This window comes from Corylus avellana, chromosome ca7 (genome assembly GCF_901000735.1).
Source record: "Corylus avellana chromosome ca7, CavTom2PMs-1.0".
Taxonomy (NCBI): domain Eukaryota; kingdom Viridiplantae; phylum Streptophyta; class Magnoliopsida; order Fagales; family Betulaceae; genus Corylus; species Corylus avellana.
The window spans coordinates 30,234,404-30,241,068 of record NC_081547.1 but is presented as its reverse complement, the minus strand read 5'-3'; positions in this window follow the sequence as shown (position 1 = coordinate 30,241,068).

Below are 6,665 nucleotides of genomic sequence, written 5' to 3'. Positions count from 1 at the left end.
AATTTGGGGTTTCATTATGGTTTTAATTTGTGGTTTCATTGGGGTTTCAATTTGGGGTTTCCTTATGGTTTCAATTTGGGGTTTCATTGGGATTTCAATTTTGGGTTTCCTTATGGTTTCAATTTGCAGTTTCAATTTCAATATTCGTAAAATATTTATTTATATTGATTACAGTTTTAATTTCCTTTGTTGTATAAGAAAAAAATTTAAAAAAAAAAGAATCAAAAAAACTAGAAAAAATAAAAAAAACTAAAAAAATTAAAAAAAAAAATTAAAAAAAAAATAATAAAAAAAAAAAAACAGTATATAATCCCTAGTACCTACCCTACTCTTTTCAACTCATAATACTTTTCGGATACACGGCCGGAAACATGGTGTCCATGTTCCAACTCCCTCAGAAAAACTCCTCCTGCAATTAGAAATCGTCGAAACCAATTTCTAACGGCATCTCGGTGTCTTAGCACCCACGGCGGAGTCAGAGCAAAAGGGCAATGGCGCCAAAAGCTGTTCTACTCCTACCGGGGCACTTCCGAAGAATTTTATCTACCCGAAAAGTATTATGCATTGAAGAGTAACCCCGACCAAAAGAAATAGTCTAAAAAAGTGAAAGTAGAAAAATCAAATAAAAAAATTTATACCTTCTTTTCTTGGATGCTTGAACCGATCCTGCAAAACAATCTTCAATAGGCATTAGTAACAAAGATTTCTTCAATTTTAATTTCTTAATTCAATTACTATTTTTGTACTTCGTTCTATTTTCTTTTCTTTTCGTTTTTTTTTTATTTCCCCACATTTACAACTTTCACCAATTCTACTTGTATTTTTTACTCTTATTTTTTGGTTTACATAATTTTCTACATTTCTCCATTACTTTTGATTCATTTTTTCAGTGTTGGTTCCGCATTTACTCTTTTTTACGCCTCTCTTATATTTTTCATCTTAATTCATGTTCAAATAATTTTCATGCAAAAGAAACCCAAAAATAGAGAACACAGAAAAAATTAAAAATTAAAAATTTGGTGTAAAAAAACATAACATAACACAACACAACACAACACAACACAACAAAAAAGGCAAAAATTACAAAACCTAGTCCCTAATCCTCAAACCTACTCATACTCTTCAACTCATAGTAGTTTTTGTGAACATATCTATCGGACAAATTTCCTTAACTCATAGGAAGAACCATATTCACCATTCTTAATTGGAAGCTTTCGAACCAGCGCACCAAAATTTTAAGAGGGGTGGAAAAAAACATTTTTTAATAGTGAAAATTCCTTTTGGGGGGTTTATTTTAGAAAATTGCAGCATATATATATACATATATATATATATATATATATATATACAAATTTGTAAGACACGACTAAAATTTTTGGGTGGTTCCGCCAATGTGCAAAAACGACCAACCCACTGCAACAGTGACTAGGCCCGCTAGGGACCCCTAAAAGCTCAAGAGCGTTAGTTCCGAATACTCGTGAGCAGAAAGAAGCATCTTCCTAGAGAAATATTATGTTCGCAAAGAACTAGTATGAATTGAAGAGTAGCCCCCCAAAATAAAGATAAGACTCCAAACAATATGGAAATCATAGAAAAATACATTACATATATTAAAAATTAAAAAATAATAATAATAATAATAACTAAATATGAATGCCATGCCTTCAAGAATTGGGCCCCAAAGAATTCCTGCAAAACATGCACCCACGAATTAAAAATAGAAAAAGAATTGACGGAAAAAATAGAGAAGTCACATGATTTGGTACAGCAATTACCTCCACCGCAAGGTTTAGGGACTAAACATGCCTTTTAGAGAGCTCATTTACCACTCTTGGAGGCTGTAGATTTATGAAAAAACATATCATATGAAAAAAGTAAATAAACCCTTTATATGATAGGCAAAACCTTACAATGAATTTTTAACACAGAGCCTTAGATATTTAAAATAATATAAAATTGTTGGAGAAAATGATGATTAGAGTTTATACCTATTTTGTGGAGTAGAATTTAAAATTCAGCTCTTATGGGGATTGAAAAAGTCTGGACACTCTCAAGCTATTAAATAATGCTAAAAATAATAACAATAATAAATAAGAAACTAAAAGGGAGGTCAGATCTTACTGGAATTTTTGGACTCAATTACTCCTCAATTATATGTAGACTATTTGAAGGAAAGCATAACCTTAAAATGTTGTGGTTCAACTACTGGCCAAAGGAGAAACTTCAGCACATAAATGGTCAATTAGGTAGCGACCGCAACACTCCATTGGCCAAATGAAGTGCTGCACCCATTACAAAATTGGCCAACAGTGGTGGTAAAAATACCAAAAGAATATTAATAAACAAAAAAAAAAAAATTTACAGGAAATAGAGGACAAAGTAACAAAGGAAGATTAAAAAAAATATATACAATAAATAAATAAATAAATAACAAGATTTAAATAAACGAAAAAAAAAAATTGAAAGATATAAAAAAACATAATGAAATTAAATAATTTCTCGTCCTACCAAATACCTTGCTTGGTGTCTACGGATGTTGCCAACCACCATGGGATAGAGACAATTATAGAGACAATTGCAACTGCACCTTCTCACGGCCATTGGGCAATTCCGAAGATTAATCCAACCAAAATGACTCTTAACTTTAAGAAGACTCTTAAGAAAATCCTAAAAAGCATGAATAAAATTATATATGTAAGTAATAAAAAAATATATATATAGTTGACAAAAATGTTAATACCTTGTTTTCCATTATGGGTCAAACCGAACAATATATTCCTGCAAAACAATCTCACATGCATTAGTAATAAAGATTTGTAATTCATAAGCATGCACGTATTAACATAAACACCTACACACTATTGATTAGATATCATACATATTAATATTATTCCTTATGTAATGAAGAACCTAATTCAACAAAAGTTTTTTCTCTAATATTATCCCTTATGTAATTGAAGGAAATGAAAAAAATAAATAAATAAATAATTTAGGAAAAAAATTAAATAAAACATCACTTTCTCACCGAGAAAGGGATAAAAAACATAATGAAATAAAAGGAGAAAATTTAATTAAAAAAATTGAAGAACACAAACATTTTTGTAAAACAAAAAATAAAAGGGATAAACAAAACAAGAAAATAAATAAATAAAGGAAAAGGGCAGAAAAAGAAGATAATAAAAACGCATGAAGATAACTAATGTGAAGAAGAAAATAGAGAGATATTTTATATAGGAAGAAAATAGTTATGAAGAGTAAAATAAAAACATAACAGGAAAATATATGAAAACTCTTAAAAATCCAAAACACCCAAACAATAACACAAACACACAAACACCCAATCAAAAACACCCAAGTAGGAAAAAAAAAAACCCACTAAAGAGGAAGGAAACTTAAAAGACGCCTGAAAGGCTAAAAAATGACAAGGCAGTAAACAAAATTAAATGTAAAAGGCCATGCAAAACTAGGCGAACTCACATAATAATAAAACAAACGCCAATAAAGAAAGAAAAAACACAAACAAAGAAAAGGAGATGATGGGCATGAGCCAACGTTACAAGCATAAAACCTCATTTCTTTGACAGATTAAGAGAAAATAAGAAAATACGAGAAAATTAAATAGAAAGAAAATTTAAGAAAATCAAGAAAAAATAATAATCAATAAAGATAAAATTAAAATTACAAAAAAGAGAGGACAACGTAACAAAGGAAGATTTAAAAAAAAAAAAAAAAAATACACAGAAATTAAAATATCGGAAAAAAAATTAAAGGAAATGAAAAAGGAAGAAAAAAACTTAGGACGGAAAAAATAAATAAACATCATTTTCTCACCAAGAAAGGAAAACAAAAACATATGAAATAAAAGTAGAGAAAATTTGAAGAAGACGAACGTTTTTGTAGAACAAAAATAAATGGGATAAACAAAAATAAGATGAAAAAGGAGAAAAAAACACAAAAGGAAAAACGAAGAAAAAAGAAGATGAAGAACCAAAAAAAACGCAATATATACGAAGAGTAACAACTCTTTCCACATCAAATAGAGAGATATTTTATAAGAAAAAAAAATAGTTAGGAAGAATCAAATAACATGACTTTTATAGCTTAGAAAAAAAAACAAAAAAAAAAAATATCTGATCAGAAGAGTAACCAATTAACATTTCAACAATGGAGACTAATAGCGTAGAGTTTATCAGCTATGAAGAAAGATCAAAGATGAAGTGAAGCGTAGGTGGCAGATGAAGCTTTGGAAAAACAAGAATATGGAGAAGTGTGAAAGTAGGTGGTATGATTAAGATAGGAAGTGATGTGTCGAGAGGCTATTGATTTGAGGAATGGTAAAAATTTAAAATAAAAGACAACCCTTTAACGAAACTAACGGGATTCGTCTGGCAATTTCTCATCCCATTACACAATATCCCATCTTGGGTCAGGATGGGTCAAATCTACAACTTATGCTTATTTAAAAAAAAAAAAAATCGACTCTCTCTTCTCTCACATCACGGCTACGCCACCCCCTTCTCTCTCACCTTTCTATCTGCAAAACACAAAACTCCAATTTTTTTCTTCAACCTGTGTCTCAAACTTCATCTATGTTCTACACATCTCTCTCAAACCGAAAAACAGCTCATTGTGTAATTTCTGTATATCAAAGTATCTCTTGATTTGATTGGGCAGGACTTTTTTTCTATTTTTTTTTTTTTTTTTTTTTGGTTTGTGGACCGTTGAGATGCTAAGAGTATACAGACATGATTTTATGAAAAGATTGCAGAAAGTATGACGAGAAGTTTCTGAGCATCAAGTGATTGTACCAGTCCACGTGTGTAGACCCCTATGTGCTGCTTCAGAGAAACAGAGCAGGCCAACGGTTCATGGACGCCGTACCATGATAGCCTCACCAATCCCACTATTTACGCTTGGGAAAGTCAGATTGACAAGGATGTTTCCAAGTGATCCTCCCCCTTCTTTCCCCTCCTTGTGAAGGTTTTGTTCTGTTGGTTCTTTTCTATGAAGTGGCTTGTTACAAAAAAAAAAAAAAAAAATCCGCGAGACTTCTGGCGTTTTTAGCGCAGGGTTTCATGTTGAATTACATTTAAGGGAATTAGTTTATGTTCCAAGTTAACATAAAACACTAATTTTAACTGTTAAGTTCAGTTCACCTCTTGCCAACAAATATTACGCCATTGCCTTCAATAAGAAAAAGGTTTTAGGAAAAAATATAATTTAGTCCCAAATTATTAGTTATTTTCAATCTAGCTCTTTAATGTTCAAAAAATGATAAAGTAGTCCTTCAAAATTTCAAATTACCAACCAGTTGTAATTTGGCCACTCTGTTACTCATTACTGTCAAATAGGATGAAAAATTCAATACTACATCGTTTTGGCAAGGTTAAGTTACTAAAATCCCCTTTTCAAAAAAAAAAAATCAATTTAAAAAATGCTCCTCAAAAACAACGTGGTTTTTTTTTTTTCCTCAAAATGACGTCGTTTTTGGGGGGCATTTTTTTAATTTATTTTTTTCTTTTTTAAATGGCATTTTAGTAACTTAACCTTGCTAAAATTACGTAGTATTGGATTTTACATCCTATTTGACGGTAATGACAAACGGAGTGACCAAATTGCAACTGGTTGGTAGTTTGTAGACTATTTTATCACTTTTTAAATATTCGGAGGCTAAAATGAAAATAACTAATAGTATGGGAGGCTAAATTATATTTTTTCCAAGGTTTTAAATATTAGTCAATGAAAATTCTGCCATTGACAGTTTTGTACTTTTTATGCATTTAGAGTCTACAACAATAGAATCAAATAAAATTTTAATTGGTAATTTTAATTATTGTAAAACAAAAAATATATAGTTTAAAGATTTTTTTTTTTTTTTTTTAATAAATTTGAGGTATAAATGTATTTTTTTTTTATCCATGTGGTTTGGAGTAAGCAGAAAATAACAAATTAGTCTTTGTCGTCGGTTGTTAGAAAGTAATCTTTATAAGCTTAACCTGTTCTTTACTTAGTTGTTATGTTATTTAAGCGATTTTTATAGTTAGCTGGTAATTTTGAGCTTCTAGTTATATTGTTGGCCTTAACCTTGGTTTAAGCTTGAGTTAACGTTTCATTCTTGTTGGGCACATTTTTTTATGTATGGAGACGTTTTTTTGGTTAGAAAGTTTTAGAAACTCTTTTTGTGGCCTTAGGACCAGTTGAGTTGAGAATACCTAGGAAAACATTGGACCAAATGAGGTTTTACTTAAACCTCTCTGACGTTTCAGGGAAAACGTCATCTTGGCCCGATGTTCTATAGCCCCTATTTTATGTTCTAAGGAGGTCACTAGTTCGAATTCACCTCTCCTATACGAACATGTAAAAAAATAAAACAAATATCCAAGCGATGTGAAACTGAGAAAGAAAAAAAGTAGCTATTGACTAGAACATGTATATACAGAAATCTCATATCATATCCTAACAAACAAAAAAAAACCGATCTCATCATTTAGAAAGGCATATTTATCATTTTATAATTTTTTTTTAACAATTTTTTAGAAGGCACCGGCTCCTCCAAGACGATCCTTCTCCACATTTAGAAAGCATCCCCGCTTGTTCTTTCCTCCCATGCCCATAAAGTTGAAATAAAGCATCCCCGCTTGTTCTTTCCTCCCTTGCCACTTTAT